This window comes from Procambarus clarkii, chromosome 67, assembly GCF_040958095.1.
Source record: "Procambarus clarkii isolate CNS0578487 chromosome 67, FALCON_Pclarkii_2.0, whole genome shotgun sequence".
Taxonomy (NCBI): Eukaryota; Metazoa; Arthropoda; class Malacostraca; order Decapoda; family Cambaridae; genus Procambarus; species Procambarus clarkii.
The window spans coordinates 7,863,670-7,883,155 of NC_091216.1; the positions used below are offsets into that span (position 1 = coordinate 7,863,670).

Consider the following 19,486-nt stretch of genomic DNA (forward strand, 5'->3'; position numbering starts at 1 on the left):
TCGGGGGCCACTGGGGAGTAGTGCAGCTGTCTCTCCCTCGGGGACCACTTGGGAGAAGTTCAGCTGTCTCCCCCTCGGGGACAACTGGGGAGTAGTGCAGCTGCCTCTACCTCAGGGGCCGCTGGAGAGTAGTGCAGCTGTCTCTCCCTCGGGGACCACTGGGCAGAAGTGCAGCTGTCTCTCCCTCGGGGGTCGCTGGGGGTAGTGCAGCTGTGTCCTCCCTCGGGGACCGTGGAGGGGGGAAGAGACCCTAAACAATAACACACCATTCCAGCTGGGTGGCATGACGTGTTCGACTCAGGTAACGTCACAACTTACTAACACATCGAACACCTTACATGAACTGCAGGTCCTTGTCCTGACTTCAAACGCTTCACTGACAACCCATGGTTCAGCATGTTGTGCCAGATACTTGAAGGCCAAATGAGGGTAATCGATGAGCAGTCGACTCTAATAACGAGCCTGCAAACCGAAATTAAAGCCAGGCTTAAGAAAAATCATAAGCTGTCTTCCAGAGTTTGCGTCCATGAACAGGAAAGAAACTCACACAGTTACACAGCTGAAACCCACTGTAACTATTGAAAACCCCGAAGAAGTGTTGCAAAAGCTTGACAACCAAGTCAATACCTTGCAGCATCACACTGTCTCTCAAGACGAATCTCATCAACAAAAGATCCTTGATTCCGTCATTATCTCCTCACGCAATTTCCCACAAGAAACCAATGGAGATGACTGTGTTTCCATCGTGATCCGGGAACTACGTGAATAGCTAAATTATGAAATTTAAGCAATAGACATAAAAGCAGATAACAGAAGAGTTCGTGTGAAACTAAATAGCTCTTTGCACAAATCAGACCCTATCAGAGCTGCAGTGTTCGGAAAACCTTCGTTTATGTGATTGAATGTTTGACCAGGAACAGACAGAATCTTAACTTTAAAACTGCGCTAAGTCCATAACAAATCCAGTAGGTCAAATAAACCTTGCTTTCTCAGAAGTGGTAAAATACTATCGTGGAAGACTGACACTGGGAAACCTATTAAATAACAACCGAGGCCCACATCAGCTCTTTCCTTACAGACTGTGGGAGACCAGCAGAGTAACCATTTCCTGAGTGAACACTCTCTCTGGGGTCCCCTCTAACACTGAACACTCTCTCTGGGGTCCCCTCTAACACTGAACACTGTCACTGGGGTCCCCTTTATCACTGAACACTATCTCTGGGGTCCCCTCTAACACTGAACACTATCTCTGGGGTCCCCTCTAGCACTGAACACTCTCTCTGGGGTCCCCTCTAACACTGAACACTGTCTCTGGGGGTCCCTCTAACACTGAACACTGTCTCTGGGGGTCCCTCTAACACTGAACACTGTCTCTGGGGTCTCCTCTAACCCTGAACACTATCTCTGGGGTCCCCTCTAACACTGAACACTATCTCTGGGGTCCCCTCTAACACGGAACACTATCTCTGGGGTCCCCTCTAACACGGAACACTGCCTGGGGTCCCCTCTAACACTGAACACTGTCTCTGAGGTCCCCTCTAACACTGAACACTGTCTCTGGGGGTCCCTCTAACACGGAATACTATCTCTGGGGTCCCCTCTAACACTGAACACTGTCTCTGGGGGTCCCTCTAACACTAAACACTGTCTCTGGGGTCTCCTCTAACACGGAATACTATCTCTGGGGTCCTCTTTATCACTGAATACTATCGCTGGGGTCCCCTATAACACTGAACACTATCTCTGGGGTCTCCTCTAACCCTGAACACTATCTCTGGGGTCCCCTCTAACACTGAACACTATCTCTGGGGTCCCCTCTAACACTGAACGCTATCTCTGGGGTCCTCTTTAACACTGAACACTATCTCTGGGGTCCCCTCTAACACTGAACATCATCTCCGGTGTCCCCTCTAACACTGAACACTGTCTTTGGGGGTCCTCTCTAACACTGAACACTATCTGGGGTCCACTCTAACACTGAACACTGTCTCTGGAGTCCTCTCTAACACTGAACACTATCTCTGGGGTCTCCTCTAACACTGAACACTCACAGTCTCAGGTTAGGTTATCTTGAGATGATTTCGGGGCTTAGAGTCCCCGCGGCCCGGTCCTCGACCAGGCCTACTTTTTCTTACACACCCCCAGGAAGCAGCCCGTAGCAGCTGTCCAACTCCAAGGTACCTATTTACTGCTAGGTAACAGGGGCATCAGCGTGAAAAATTTTGACCATTTGTTTCCGCCTCCAGCAGGGATCGAACCCGTAACCTACGAATCCGAAGCGTTGTTCACTTAGCTGTCAGACCCCCCTTTTTTGTAAAAAGTGCATGCCTCACGCGCTGGTGCTGGGCATCGCTAACGGTGAACACCTCATAGTGGCAGGCCATGATGACCACTGTGGCCAGAACACTGTTTATGCCAGAGACAGTGACAGAGATTCCTCGGGTGGGACTCGATCTTCGGATCCTAGAACACGAGGCGGTCGCTCTATTAACTGTACTACGGCGTCCCACAAAAATGAAAGATTGAATTAATATGGCTTCGACCTGGTGGCCGTCAGGACTCCGGCGGTCGTCATAAAAAAAAAGATGGACTCAGAAAGTCTATCTGCCCCCTGTGAGAATCGAACTCACGACCCCTGGTTTACAAGACCAGTGCTCTGCCCCTGAGCTAAGGAGGCTGTCTCGTGTATAGACCATAGTGAACTATAGCTCTCTCGTTTTAAATTGTTCCTTTCATCATTTGTCAGTTATTATTTGCCATTACCAGTACTTTCATTTTATTTACAGTCACAACTTTTATATTGCTTTATTTTATAAATCTTAATTTTATTGTAATTGTAAAAATTACAGTAAGTATAGTTACAGTAGATTTAGGATTTTACTGTTCTGTAATTATTTTATTGTATCTAAACTCCACTCTTATTACATGCAAACTGATATTGACCCCAAACTAAATCTGCTGTCACATATCAACAATAACCTGAATATTAAGAAAATCCGTTGGAACCATAATGAGGATTCGAACCTATGTGCTAGGTGTTCCCAGGCACACACTCTAGACGACTACGCCACGACATAGTTCATGTCTTGGTCTAGTCGTCTAGAGTTTGTGCCTGGGAATGTCCAGTGCATAGGTTCGGATCCTCATCACGGCTCCTACAGATTTTCTCACTGAAGCAATCATGTTAGTGTGATTACTCTCTATGAGCCTGCACATTGATCATCACACTGCAGGTATTTCACAGTACACCTGGGAAAAAACAAACTCTAAAATAACACTTGCCTATCAGTATTCAATGAAAATGTCAGATCACTTAGTAAACATTGTTATGCCATCAGTGCTCTACTTGAAGCACTAGATACTAAACAATCGTTCATTATTTTAACAGAAACAGGGCTCAGTAAAGACCGTACCCAACTTTACAACTTCGCCGGTTACAAAGCTATTCATAACTGCATGCCAAATAAAAAAGGAGGTGGCACATCTGTCTATTATCAAAATAACTTCATTAGCAATAGTGTCAATAGTGATAGAGACGACAACTGTAAATATACCTTTGCTCAATTCTCGATCAAATTCCTTAAATACTTTCTAATTCCTGGAGCTTTTTATAGATTTCCCAACACTAATACAACTGCATTCTCAGATAGCCTAAGGAATATAATCATAAATGACAAAATAAAAACAAATTACATCATTCTAGATGACTTCAACACTGACCTTTGTCAACAAAATAGCTCCAAAATTGACTACTTCCTAAACAGTATGAACTCCTGTATGCTAATCCCCACAATCACCAATCCCACCCGAATCACTCAAACATCCGCTACAACCTTGGATTACATATGGACTAACATAACAGCTCCCCTTGCATCTGGTATAACCACTGACAGAACAACAGACCACTATCCTACCTCCCTCATAGCAAATGCGGAATATCAACACAAGATACGAAGAAACTTTCCTTTAAACTACACAGAAAATCAGCTATTGGCAATATCACAAATGCAAATACACAATATAAACGGGGATTCTGAACTCAACAAAAAATCACAGGATATAAATTTGCTAGGCAACATCTTTCTCTCCAAAATTCTAAGCCTCTACAACACTCATTGTCCTCTCCTCACCAGGCAAGTAACTGCCAGAAGATTAAACAACCAATGGCTCACAAGTAGCACACTTAAAGCAATCAACAAGAAACACGAATTTGAAAACAAACACAGGATTGGATTAGTTACAAAAGAAGTAGTTAAATGATGCTCATCAATGCTTACCAGTATAATAAGAAGAGCCAAACTTTTCTTTTATGAGAGTAAATTCAAAGAGGCAATAGAAAATATGAAAAGTACATGGGAAAGCCATCTCTAACATCCAATGATCTAAACAATAATCACATAACAAGCAGACAGAACTCTCCAAAGATGGTTACACACTTACAACAGACTTAGAGATGGCAACTGAATTCAATAGTCTCTGTGGTGTAGTGGTGAGACACTCACCTGGCGTTCCGCGAGCGCTTTGTCATGGGTTCGTATCCTAGCTGGGGAGGATTTACTGGGCGCAAATCCTTAACTGTAGCCTCTGTTTAACTCAACAGTAAAATGGTTACTTGGTTGTAAAAACGATTCTTCGAGGCGTGGATCGTATTCCAGGGACCTGCCCAAAACGCTACGCGTACTAGTGGCTGTTCAAGAATGTAACAACTCTTGTATAAATCTAAAAAAAATAGTTTTTTTTTTTCATTAATTGGTGCTAACCTTGCCAGAAAAATCCCAGAGACCCAAACACATGTTGCTTCATATCTCACCGGCAGCTTTCCTGTGACAGGCAGCTATCCTAACTATCTAATACTTTTACCAGTCAGCCGACAGATATTTTATCCATTATTCCATCACTTAAAACCAAAGCTGGGAACATTACTGAAATACTATCTACCTATAAGAGTGCTGCCCCTGCTTTTGCACCACCCATAGCTCTTCTATTCAACAAATCTCTAGAGTGTCATAATTTTCCTGATATCCTTATAACAGCAAGAGTGACTCTAGTTCATAAAGAAGACGAGACATCTGATATAAACAATTATTGACCATATCAAAGCTACCAATATTATCCAAAATATTTGATTTATTATTTACAAACAGCTCTATTCCTACCCTGTACAACTCAACATACTAAGTCCCTGTCAGTTTGGCTTCCATTCCCAAAAGAGTACCAACGATGCCATTATTAGTTTGCTTGATATAATCTACACAGATCTTGCCAAAAATTAGTTCTCAATAGGGCTCTTTATTGACCTGAGAAAGGCCTTTGACACTCTTAACCATAAATATATCTTAAACTTCACCATTATAGAATCCTAGGCCTTGCCCTGAACTATATTCGATCCTATTTCAGTGACAGACACCAATATCTAGCCATCAACTATATAACCTTCCCCACTCTACCATTAACCCTAGGAGTGCCACAGGGCAGACTTCTAGGATATCCCCTAATTTTTTATATACATCAATGATTAGCCAAATGTCTCTAACAGTCTTAAACCTATACTATTTGCTGATGATACTACCTTCATCTATTTGGACCCCAACCCCACACACTCAATAATATCGTAAATAACGAATTTTAAAACGTCCACTCATGGATGTCAACCAACAAACTCATATTAAGCATAAATGATGTGTGACGATGTTGGAAATTGGACGATATGGAAATGATGTAGGACGAGTTAGGAGTGAGGAATTGATACAGAGGTTTAAGACAGCCATATAAATTAGCAGCAAGGGAGGAATCCCGATCATATGTGGCATTCTTCCAAGAAATGGAGTTGGAAATGAATGGTTGTCGAGGGCACTTGGAGTCAATTTCCGATTGTACAAATAATGTAAACCAAATGCAATATCATTCATATATAAATTAGAACACTTCTATGGAAGAAATGACATGTGTGCTCAGGATGGGGAGCATCTATCTTGGGGCTGGGAAACAGTGATCACAAAGAAATCAGATTTAGCATAGAATGGAATAGATCTATAGGAGAAAATTCTGTTAAGTGCCAGATTTACGAAAAGCTGATTTTAATAGCCTAAGAATTTTTTTGGGTCAAATAGATTGGAAAGTCTTGGGCACAGGGGGTGGGTCAGTCTTGGATTGAGACATGAAGCCAGCGATGGGTGATGTAAAAGGGGATTTCGATGTGGATACAAAATATAACATTTAAAAATATTCTAAGCAAAGCTCAGGAACATAGAATACCACACAAATTGAATAGATCGAATACTAATGAAAAATGGATAACAAAAGATCTGAAGAACCTTATAAGTAGAAAGAGAGAGTGGTACAAAAGGATTAAGAATAGGGAAGTCAATTTAGAACAAGAATTCGTTCAACTGGTTAGAAATGTTAAAAAGATATAAGGAGGCAAAGAGAAAGCATTAAGCTCGCATAGCAGGGCAAGCAAAGGCAAATCCTAAAGTTTTTTTTCTCAGTTATATCGAACAAAGATTAGGGAAAGGATAGGTCCATTAAAAGCTGAGACAGGTCAGATTACGGATAATGACGAAGAGATGAGTAGTAATTTTAAAATGTATTTTATCTCTGTACTAGCAGTACCTGGCTATGCGTTGCGGGGCTCAGCACCCTTCCATGTCCCACAGTCCACCCCACCATTTCCCCCTCACCACCATTCCCCACTCCACCATCCTCTCTTCCTTTCTACCATTCCCCACTCCACCATCCCCACTTCCTTCCCACCATGCCCCACTCCCCTGTCTTCCCCACCATTCTCCATTCCCCCATCCCCTCGTCCCCACCATCCCTAATTCCCCTGTCACCTCGTCCTTCCCCGCCATTACCCCCCCCTCCCTTGTCCGTTCCTCCTCCACACCATCTCTCACTTCCGTCCCGTCGTCAACCCCACCATTCGCCACTCCCTCATCCAATGCATTCCAAAATGATCTGATGTTCCCATCAGAAAATTGGGAATATCAAGTGATCTGAAGTTTCCATAACTGAAATATAAGAAAAACCGTTAAAAATTTAAATGGAAATGTGAAAAAATAAAAAAAATAATCTATACTCACAAAATGATCAGTATGGTAAACAACACAGCTCAATTCCAATGCAATTCACACAAAATAATTTAATCAAAATGACAATAAATCAAAATCTATGAAAATTAAATTTATCAATGCAATCAAAAACAGTAAAATGGAATTGTAACATATTTAGTAATGCATGTGTGTGTTGCTCTTACATGCAACAGATGGTGCTGGTTTTCAAGAAAAGCATAGTTTTACCTGTCACAAGTCTAGCTTCTATACTTATACATACGAAATAAACGGTATGGTAAACAACACAGCTCAATTCCAACACAATGTCACACAAAATAATTCAATAAAAAATAAAATTAATCGAAATCTATGAAAATAAAATTTATCAATACAATCGGAAACATTGAAATGGAGTTTGTGACATATTTAGTATACTGTGTATGTTGCTATTATGTGCAACAGATAGCGCTGTTTCTCAAAAATGCATGCTTTTACCTGACACAGGTGCGCCATCAATATAGTAGGTATATAAAAAGATGCATCTACTTGAATGCAAGGTTGTGTCAAAATTTCAAAGCAAACGGTGAAGAACTTTTGGAGATTACAGCGTGTGTTGCTCTTACGTCCAACAGATGGTGCTCTTCCCCCCCCCCCCCCTTAAAAAAAAATCTGTCACAGGTTAGGCATGTATATAGTAAATATTAAAAAATACGTGCCCATTCGAATGCAACCTTGTGTCAAAATTTCAAAACAATCGGTTAAGAGATTATGAAGATTTCCCTCACATGAAAAACCACAGGTTTTCAGAAAAAAGCATGTTTTTTTACTGTCATAAACGTGACATCTATATAGTATGTATATAAAAACCTGCTCGGATGCGAATGGAACGTTGTGTGAAAATTTAATTGAAATCGGTAAAGAACTTTCAGAATTTAGCGATTTTGAACAAACGAACATTTCCATTTTTATTTATATAGATTTACTAAAGAGGAACTTAACACTATGCCTTCAGCTGAACAAGTCTATGTGGCTGAGGGACGAGGACAGGTTGACTAGTTTAGCAGTTTCCAAGGATGATGTTATTAAACAAATAGTGAAAGTCAATCCAAGCAAATCCCCAGGCCCAGACAAATTGTTTGTCAGGGTGCTTAAAGAATGCAAAGAGGAGCTTTTTTGAGCCATTGTCTACCATATTAAGTAAATCATTAGAGTCAGGCAAAGTGCCAGAGTCGTGGAAGGTTGCTAATGTGGTACCAGTTTTTAAGAAAGGAGATAGATCACTTGCATCAAATTATTGGCCAATTAGCCTAACGTCTATTGTGTGAAAGTCACTTGAATCGATAATTGCAAATACCATTCGTCTTCATCTTGAAAAACAAAAATTAATAAATGATTCACAACATGATCTTACAAATGGCACATTCATGTTTAAAAAATTGCTATCGTTTTACTCCAGTATAGTTGAGGCAGTTGATAGTGGTAAGGTTTGTAATGTTGTGTACCTTGACGTTAGCAAAGCTTTTGATACAGTGCCACCCCAACAAACACAAAACGTTGTTGCAACCTCCACTAACATTTCCAAAGGGTTGTGAGAAAGAAAATTTTCAAGTATGGGTCAACAGGCACATGAGCAATCTTTAACCTAAGATTGTCAAAAGTATTTCCTATCTTGAGGTTATCTTGAGATGATTTCGGGGCTTAGCGTTCCCGCAGCCCAGTTCTCGACCAGGCATGCATTTTGTTATACACACACAGGAAGCAGCCCATAGCAGCTGTCTAACTCCCAGGTAACAGGGGCATCAGGGTGAAAGAAACATTTTGCCCATTTGTCTCCACCTCCACTGTGGAGCAAGCCCGGAACCTCAGGACTACGAATCCGAAGCGCTGTCCACCCAGCTGTCAGGCACCCCCACTCAGCTGTCAGGTGCCCTTACGTTTCTTATGTAATTTGGTAAATGCTACCTTTTCTAACATTAGTTTCTCCTTTATATGTTACAAAAATAATTGTTTCATGTTCGATATAAAATTCATGTACATTACAGATATATATTATGAATGTTGTATGAAACAATCTTACACCATGTCACTGCAACAAACTTTACACCCCGCCATTACACTCCACTTTACACTACACCACGCCACTACACCTTCACCACTACACCACGTAACTAAACTACACCACTTCACCACGCCACTACATCACAGCTTACACTACGCCACTACATTATGCCTTACACCATGCCACTACACTCTGCTTTACACTACACCATGCCACTACATCACGCCTTAAACCACACCACGCTACTACACCATGCCACTACACCACATAATTACACCACATAACTACATTGCATAACTACACCATGCCACTACACCATGCCACTGCACCATGTCACTACACCATTCCTTACACCATGCCACTACACCATGCTACTACACCATGCCATTACACCATGCTACTACACAACGCTACTATACTACGCTTCTACACCATGCCACTATGCAATGCTACTACACAACTCCACTAAATCACACCACTACATGCATGACACCAAGCCATTACACCATGCCACTACACCATGCCACTACACCAAGCTACTACACAATGCTACTACACCAATTCACTATGTAACATGCTAAGCTGGTTTTAGAAGTTATAGATCTTAGATCATATTGGTTACAGGGAACACAAGTTAGTTGCAGTCAAGGGGAACTTTTTACCTGGGTAAGAAGCAAAAGGTCACTCTCCAGAGATTAAAGGATTAGTGGGTATATAAGACAAAATGGCTACGTTTCCCTTCTCTTAATTCATCATTGATGAATAATTCAATAAATACAGTAATTGTAGTAATATCCAAGCTGGTTTAAGTGCTTATGTTGGTTAACATGAAATTAGAGTAAAGATCAAGTCTCGTATGCTATCAAGGAGACGTTATTTAGAATAGAGGACTAGTTTGACATGACCTCTGCTGACTTCTCGGACCCATCCGGTGTTGAGGAGGTCACGCGGCCGGGAAAGACCACAATCTCCCTCATTGTTAATTCATAAATTATAAAATCAGGGTGCTATTCAATATTGTAATTGGAAATAGCGGAACCCAAGAACTTACAGAGTTACCGGCAATTTCAATACGAATTCAATTTTCTGGGTGGCCAATAAATAAGATTAGCTTGTTCAATTAACCTTGCATACTAATTCTGGCAGCCAGAGAGGCTGGCAGAGTATTCCTAGTTAGCGTCACAGTCTGCAGGTTAGAGAGCAGGACAGTGTGGAGTGGACAGCTGGTTGGGCAACCTCCAGAAGGCTAGGCGAACATCAGGCTGGTCTTAAGATAATGGTAAAGTGCTTTAGGGTTTGCTACAGTTCATTTTAGATCCATTAATTCAGTGCCTCTAGTTAGAAAATATTTCAGTAGAATGTATTTCAGTTTAGGAAGTGTTCAGATAGGGTGTGTTTCATTTATTTTCATTTGATAATCTTGTTTAATAATACTTGTCTAGATTTATGGTGTTCCATAGAATTCCCCCCCCCCCCCCAACGCTTCTTATACATTCTGTTGTTGGTCGCAAGACCCCCTTGCCTTGGACAAGGCACCCTTTGCAAGCCAGCAAGCATTTATTTAATATCGCAAATAATCCTTTTGTACTTTGATTTGATCCAAACTTAATGTAAATCTTATCCCTCCTTTTCGGATAACTGGGGATCCATTGTTTATATTATGCGTAATTGACGGTATCCTGCTTCACCTTCAATTGGGAGAATTACCCAGTGAGTAGGAGTAGCAGGTGGTGGCAGAGTCTTAGAGGTTGCAGTGTAAATTCGAAAGGTACAGTATCTTTGAGGCGTGATATCTAAATGATCGAACGTTTTAGGTCTCGAGGAGTTGAACTGAAGGTTACACTGCAGAACACTAGTCTGTAGGATTACTTAATACCGACAATCATTTAAGCAAGTTAGAGAGGTTAAAGGTTGGCTCCGGTTACAACTTCACGCCAGTACATGCAACCACACCATGCCCACTACACGCTACTACATCATGCCTTACACCACGTCACTACACCACGTAACTACACCATGCCACTACACCACGTAACTACACCACTCCACTAAACCATGCTATTACACTACGCCTTACACTATGCTACTACATGACATGACTACACCACTCCTTACACCACGCCACTACACAATGTCACTACACCACGCTACTACACAGCACTACTATACCATGCTAATACACCATGCTACAACACCATGCCACTAAACCACATTACTACACCATGCCACTACACCACAGTACTACAGTAGGCTACTTCACCACGCACTAAACCATGCCACTACTACACACCACTACACCATGTCACTACACCATGTAACTATACCACACCACTACACCATGCCTTACAACACACCACTACACCATGCATTACACCACTCCTTACACAACGCCACTACACCGCACCACTGCACCACGCTACTACACCATGCCACTGCACAACACTACTACATTTCGCTACTACAATACGCTGCTACACCATGTCACTATACCACGACACTACATCACTAAACCATGCTACTACAGTAGTTCCCTTAAGGACAGGGCGAGACACCTGTTATCGCACTAAGATCTGATGAAATAGTGGTTCTCATCCGATATGTTATCTAGGAAAAAGCTTGTGCATACATTAAGTGTGATTACCAATGCTTAATCGCTGATTAAATGTGATTATCAGTGTTAGGCATCAGTGTTTGAGGTGTATAACCCTAATTGTGTTTACGTGGGGTTGAGCTGCAGATCTTGGCCCCGCGCCTCTCATCGGATGAATACTTTTTTGTGTGTGCATTCACGCATGTGCACGTGTGTGCGAGCTCACCTAGTTGGTGTGCTTATGTGAGGTTGAGCTTCAGTTCATGGACCCTGCCCCTCGTAGGGGATGAATGTTTTTTTGTGTGTGTGTGCGTGTGAGTGTAAGTCCACCAAGTTGTACTCACCTCGGTGTTCAAGGGGTGTAACCCTAACTGTGCTTACATTGAGGTTGTGCTTCAGTTCCTGGGCCCTGCCTCTCAGAGGATGAATGTTTATGTGTGTGTGTGTGTGTGTGTGAGCTCACCTAGTTGTACTTACCTCAGTGTTTGAGGGGTTGAGTTTAAGTTCTTGGGCCCCTACCTCTCAGCTGGGAAAAAAATATTTTGTGCATGTGTGTGTTTAAAACATGTTTTGAACATGTGTGTATTTAGTATTTGTATTTGGTTTACATTTATGTCTGTGTGTGGGTAGGGCTTCAGCTCTTTGGACCCATCTCTCAATAGTCAAACATATTTAAACGTATACTCACCTATTTGTGCTTGCAGGATCGAGCATTGGCTCTTGGATCCCGCCTTTCCAGCCATCGGTTGTTTACAGCAATGACTCCTGTCCTATTTCCCTATCATACCTAATTTTAAAATTATGAATAGAGTTTCCTTCCACAACCTGTTCCCCAAGTGCATTCCATTTTTTCACTACTCTCATGCTAAAAGAAAACTTCCTAACATCTCTGTGACTCATCTGAGTTTCCAGTTTCCACCCATGTCCCCTCGTTCTGTTATTATTATGTGTGAACATTTCATCAATTTCCACTTTGTCAATTCCCCTGAGTATTTTATATGTTCCTATAATATCTCCCCTCTCCCTTCTTTTCTCTAGCGTCATAAGGTTCAGTTCCCTCAGACGTTCTTCATATCCCATCCCTCGTAACTCTGGGACAAGCCTCGTCGCAAACCTTTGAACCTTCTCTAGTTTCCTTATGTGTTTCTTCAGGTGGGGCTCCATGATAGCGCGGCATACTCTAAGACTGGTCTCATGTAGGCAGTGTACAGCACCCTAAAAGCCTCCTCACTTAGGTTTCTGAATGAAGTTCTAATTTTCGCCAGTGTAGAGTACGCTGCTGTCATTATCCTATTTATATGTGCCTCAGGAGTTAGATTAGGTGTCACATCCACTCCCAGGTCTCTTTCTCGAATCTTTACAGGTAGGCTGTTCCCCTTCATTGTGTACTGTCCTTTTGGTTGTCTATCACCTGATCCCGTTTCCATAATTTTACATTTACTGGTGTTGAATTCCAGTAGCCATTTCCCTGACCATCTCTGCAACCGGTTTAAGTCCTCTTGGAGGATCCTACAATCCTCATCTGTCACAACTCTTCTCATTAAAATTGCGTCATCCGCAAACATTGACATGTATGATTCCACTCCTGTAAACATATCATTTACGTAAATTGGAAAGAGGATTGGGCCCAGCACCGATCCTTGAGGTACTCCACTCGTTACTGTTCGCCAGTCCGACTTCTCGGCCCTTACCATTACCCTCTGGCTCCTTCCTGTTAGGTAGTTCCTCACCCATGCTAGGACCTTTCCTCTTACTCCTGCCTGCCTCTCAAGTTTGTAAAGCAGTCTCATGTGCGGTACTGTATCAAAGGCCTTTTGGCAGTTAAGAAATATGCAGTCTGCCCAGCCTTCTCTGTCCTGCCTTATCCTTGTAACTTTGTCATAGAATTCTAAAAGGTTTGTTATGCATGATTTCCCTGTCCAGAACCCATGTTGGTGCTTGTTTACAAACCCAATGCTCTCCAGGTGCTCAACAAGTCTTAGCCTAATTATTCTTTCAAGTATTTTGCAGGGGATGCTTGTCAGTGATACGGATCTGTAGTTAAGTGCCTCCTCCCTATCACCTTTCTTGAAAATCGGTACGACATTTGCCTCCTTCCAGCAACTGGGTAATTCTCCCAACCTTAGTGACTCATTAAAGATCATTGCCAGAGGCATGCTGAGAGCCTGCGATGGAAGCAAATACACAGCACCAAAAAATTAAAGTTATGAAAATTAGTGACAAAGTAAAGTGTGCGAAGCCAAGTTCACTTACCACAAATTGAAATGTTAATCTAGAAGCATTACCTGAGTGACGATCCCAGACAGGCCCCCATAAAATGTGATGGGAAAGTGTAGATGTTAATGCAGTCCTCACTTTGGCTGATGTTAATGCCTAATCACATTTAGAGAAAAAAAAAGAGAAAAAAATGTTGACTGCTTGGCTTGTTTCCTGTGGTAAGTGAGAGGGAGGAACACGTAAAACAAATCGTATAAAAGATGAAACTTTAATTTACTTTAAACACAAATAAAAAGAAAGATAAGTCCCATGGCAATGTACAGTGCAATAAAAACAACAGAGATAAATGCAAGAACACAATACAAAATAAAATAGTGGTTACGTTATACAAAATAGTAAATGGTGCTGAGAATATTGGCTTTGGCTGAGACCTCCCTTAGTATACAGAGCCAGAGAGAGATGTCAACTCTTAGAGCACTAGGATATTCTAAAGTCCACAGCTCATGCACGTCTATTTATATGGGGGTGTAGATGGCGCTGGCGTCAAGGACAGTCATCGATCCACCAATCGGGAAGAGCGCTGGCTTGGAGTGGTAGTTTGGAGGTTGACGATGGTGGCGAGCCGGCAGGAGGGAGTGTGGAGTGGAGCGAGTTTAGGGTACGTTTTACCCCCTGGTCAAAACGTTTTGTGCTACTGGTATACGTATCTTGAAGGTAGCATCTTATTGTTGTATATATATGGGTAACTTTATGTAGGGAAGAGCAGGCTCAATCTCTCTTGAAAAAGATTACCATCACAGAGTATACATTATTTTTGTACTGTATATATATGTATAAACTCACCTCTGTCTTTTCGGGGTTGGACCTCTGGTGGTCACAACAGGTGACTCTGGCTGCGCCACTTAGCAGCAAACTTTCCAGCATAGTCACACACAGAGATCACACTAATGTGATGCATCAAATGAACAAATCCACAAGGGCTGTGACGAAGAGGGAGAACGGCCTATTGACATAGCTCGGGTGCAGGAGGGGGGGGGTTTGTGAAAAAGCCTGGTTTGTGCCTCGGAGAGGCTATGGGATCCAGTAAGTTCAGTAGAACTTCGGTTTCAACCCTTTTACCCTGTCGTAGCTCAGTCGATTAAGGCAGTGTCTGGGATGCTCCCAGACGCTGGTTCGAATCCTCGTCACAGCCCTTGTGGATTTGTTTTCTCCAGCATAGATCTACCCTGTAGAATCACAGCTCTACAAATGTGAACAGACCCAGTAAAATTAGCTGAAAAGAGAGAATTTTACTTTATAAATATAAGATGGTAACGCAATACTCTCCTTTATAAAATTAGTTGATGACCATAACTCATACAAACAATTTAAAAAAAAGGTACTCACCAGGGGCCTCAAGGGTGATCTCCTTTGGACCGGCATCTCGTAGCTGTTGTGGGTTGCCTATGTTCTCAAACAGCAGTATTCTGTATGGTGAAGGCTCTTGTTTCGTCTCGGGATTTTATAGGCCATAGACCCCGCACATCCCCCCCTTTATTATTATGGGAGGAGCAAGTAACCCCCATTCCCCCACCCTCTTTACACTCTCTACATCTCCATTGTACTTATTATATGCTAGGCAATTTTTTTTATTTCATATAAATGATAATTATGCATCAACGTGTGGTTATGTCTCACACAAGTATCGTTGTCACCATTGATAAGACCCAATAGCTAGGCCTCTGTAAAAAGTTCTCACACAAGGTTTCTTCACTGGTAAATAATGTCTTGCATATGATAGATTTTTTTTTCAAATAGCAGGGTTGAATTTAATCCCAGGTGGCTAAATTTATATACAAATATGATGCAATATAATCTACAAATGAGACTAAAATCACTCTTGGTTCTATACAATGATGTATGCACTTCAATAACATTATGTTTTTCAATAAATTTTATATAATAAGGACTATAAAAATCTGGCGATAGAGCAATACTGTCAAAAAAGAATAAATGACGAGTGTGTATGTCTAAGTACATACACACCCAATGGCCCATATATATTTTGCTGTCACTAGGTAAAATATTAGCTATAAAGGAAAGTAAAGTTAATTTTATTCAGGAGAGTGCATACGTAGTTCTTTTAGAAACATAATGTTGGATTTATAGATAGAGCTAGTACATACAATACCTTAAGCCACTAGTACGCATAGCGTTTCGGGCAAGATAATAGGTTTCGGTTTAAAGATAATAGGTTTCATTGGTCTTTGTTTTAAAATATATATCTGCATAATCTCTTCGGCACTATAACATCCAAGATATTACACTTGTTCTCCAAGTTTATGTTGTAAATTTAAATTAATTTCTTGACAATTCATTATTTTGTTGTTTTAAGCACGCACATCACAAAAAACAGTTCTTTGGTGGTCGATGAACAAAATCCTGGTCGTTTCTGCAAAGAGTAGAATCAGTTTGTTATATGCAACACCCACATCGAAAAGAAGTTCCATGTGTAAGATTCTCTCTACGGGTAGAGCATCTCTTGTATCTACCGCAGTTAGGTTAAATACAAATACGGATCTTCCTCTATTAAAAGGTCTGTATTGATGAATGGAATCATTCTCCAGTCCTATCGCCCCCATTGTTTCATAATAAAGTCGTGAATAATGATGTTGAAATTTACTCGAAATACGATATACAGCGATATTATTTACATAAATGGTTATATTACTTACCTTACCATTTTCGAAATACAAACCGTTTTCAGCATATTCACCGGCATAGGCGCGCATTGGGACTACAACCATACGTAATTTATCTGGTATGACGTGAGACCAGGGTTGATCAATCAAGAGACTCGTCTGATTCGCTGCTGGGACATAGTTTTTAGATAGTGTTTTGTTGTAAGTATATGTTGCACTTTCTGCTGAAGCTGCCAAAGAGTTATTCAAAGCAAGATAGGCAGTTGGGTAAGGAAAAACACGGGTCACCCATAATTTCGCATAATCCAAATGGACTCTAAATTTAGTGGAATCTGCAGCGCTCGAATTTAGAATCCAAGTTTATGGGGGAAAGTTCGAATCTTAGATGTAAATCAATATTATCTAAGACATACTGATCCAGGGTAGAAATATCCAGGGCTAAGGAGAAACACATTGATAGCCCATTAGTTTTACAGTCATTAATAAAATCTTTCTCCTTCTCACTCACATTGGTTAAATAGGTGTCAGTAATTTTTTAATGATGCCACTTCCCTTCCAATCACTGCGAAAGGCACCAATTCGACCCAGCGTGGCCATCTAAGAGGTTGACATGCATGTAATTACTTTTATAAAAACTCAGTAATTGAAATTAGAATTAGATTCAATCACTTGTTCACCTAAAAAGACTTGCACGCTTTTAAATACTGTACTTGACAACCCATTAATAAATTCCACATTATCTTCAGCTGCTAGTTTATTGGACCCATCCTCTTTAGTTAAAGATACTCTAAATCTAAAACAATATTCGATAAGTCTATGAATGCCCATTGAGCACTTGGGATGCGAAATTCCAAGTAATTGTCCTTTAAACGCTGATTTAGAGGAAGGTTAACAGGTAGGATGTCAATTTGTTGACTCGAATAAATAGAGCTTTCCACGTGCCTCACTCTGTGACATCTAGGAATTTGGTCTATAATACTGGAAGTATAATTTTCTATAGGAACTCTCGCTCCACTACTATCTACACCCTCCATGATCGTCTCACTGTCAGATGACGACTGGCTAACTTATAGAGAATATGTCATTCTTATAGCCGATACGCGACTTTGGTTTTGCACCTCTGTAATTGGAATTTTTATTGGAAGATTTCCTAGAATGCTGTAGCTTAATGACTCTCTTTCTACTGTTAACCCTACCTCCCGTTACTATCTTCTTGGCAACCCCCTTAAGGACATCTACACCGTGAGTCTTAAAAAGAGGTCTTTGCATCTAGTCTCCCACTTGACAAATCATCCAGTACATATTTTTCCAAAACCAATTGTGCTCGGGGCAATACTGCGCATTAGAAATGGTATTGCCCTGCGCGTCATCCCAGCTAGTGCACTTAGAAATCCCCCACCTCTATGATGGTAAAGTGCTTAGAATACACGTATGTCATCCAAATCTCCACGTTTCCCGGGGTGGACTCCAAATAAGTCCAGAAATTCTTTCTATGTCGGTGGATGAAAAGTTATTCTCATGGCGGAGGTTGCCTATATAATAACTAACCTATGACAGGTGCGAGTCTATTTATTATAATTTGGAATGTATGTGTAAAATGGCTGTGACTGAGCGCCCACCCTCAAAACTAACCAACCGACCAAATTGGTCAGTGATCTTAATCCTGATTTTATCTAAAATGTTGGTATTGAAAGATTTATACATAAGAGGCTGAGCTCCTTTGGTATAAGAATCTTGAAAGCTGAAAGCATCTAATATATTGACAGACTGACTGTCAAAGATTTGTTGTTCGATGACATCACAGAACACTAGAAAATAATCGTAACCCCCATCTGTGTCTTGTGGATACAAAGCAATTTGTTTGATACAATCTTAATATTTACTAGGCGAGATTGATAAAGAGTATATTTTTTGCCAGAATCAGAACCAAGCACTCTTGCCATTCGGTCTTTAAAGTGAACTCTAAGCGACGATAAAATTCACCCTTCGCGATTTTTAATTATAGAGGATAACAGTACTCTATCCAATGTTGAGTCATAAGAGAGGATAGTATCCCGATCTGAAAAATATTGATTAATATCATCATTAAAACCTAACTACATATCTGTTTTCATTTGACGGTTAAGTTCATATACCATATAACTTACATCTCGAGAAAAAATATCTTGCTTGGGCGTAAACGTGTATATTATATGTTCAATTTCAGATTCATCAATTGTAAAAGTACCATAAAAGTCAACTGATGAGTGTACATCATCTTTTATAAGTGCGTTAATTTTCCTCGGTACTAACATATTGAAAAGCGCCATTTCATATATGGTAACTACATTTAAGTGTAGCGGTGGGATGTTATTCTGAAATGCAGAGGGCTGTGTTGTGATAAATGTCAGTATTTTCTAGACTGATAAGATGTATAGAGTACTCATCTGCCATTGTATTGGAGATGAAACTAACTTCAATGATAACATGTCATTGTTATATATACTCTTGTGTGTGTGTGTGTGTGTGTATGAGTGAGTGTATAGAGACATAATATAAATACTTTAAGGTATTGCGGAGTCTTTATTAACACATAGTTTATATTAGTACACATAACTTTTTGCGCTTCTTAATTGAGGAAGTTAAGATGAAGAGGTCAGGATCCTGTGAAGACTCCTCCTGAATTTTGCGCTTCCCGTTAGTGTTTTTGGCAGAGGAAGGTCCTTGTATGACTTTTTCCAATGGTGAAGTCAGTTATGTATCTTCTCCTGTGATGGTTCCATCGTCGAAGGAAAAGGTTGTAGAGTTGTCTGGACTTGAAGGATCTTTGCTGGGAATAGGCACAGCCAGTCCACTTCCCCCAGCGATTGCAGCACGCACGATGATGAGGTCGCAGTTGCGACCATTG

The 19,486-nt window shown here is 41.0% G+C and overlaps 1 non-coding gene across 1 annotated transcript; it reads right to left on the minus strand.

Annotated features, from left to right (window-relative positions):
- Positions 1 to 2,605: 2,605 nt before the first annotated feature.
- Positions 2,606 to 2,677, minus strand: TRNAT-UGU (transfer RNA threonine (anticodon UGU)). The gene has a single exon. It is a non-coding gene; the product is annotated as a tRNA-Thr (tRNA).
- Between the last annotated feature and the right edge of the window lie 16,809 nt (positions 2,678 to 19,486).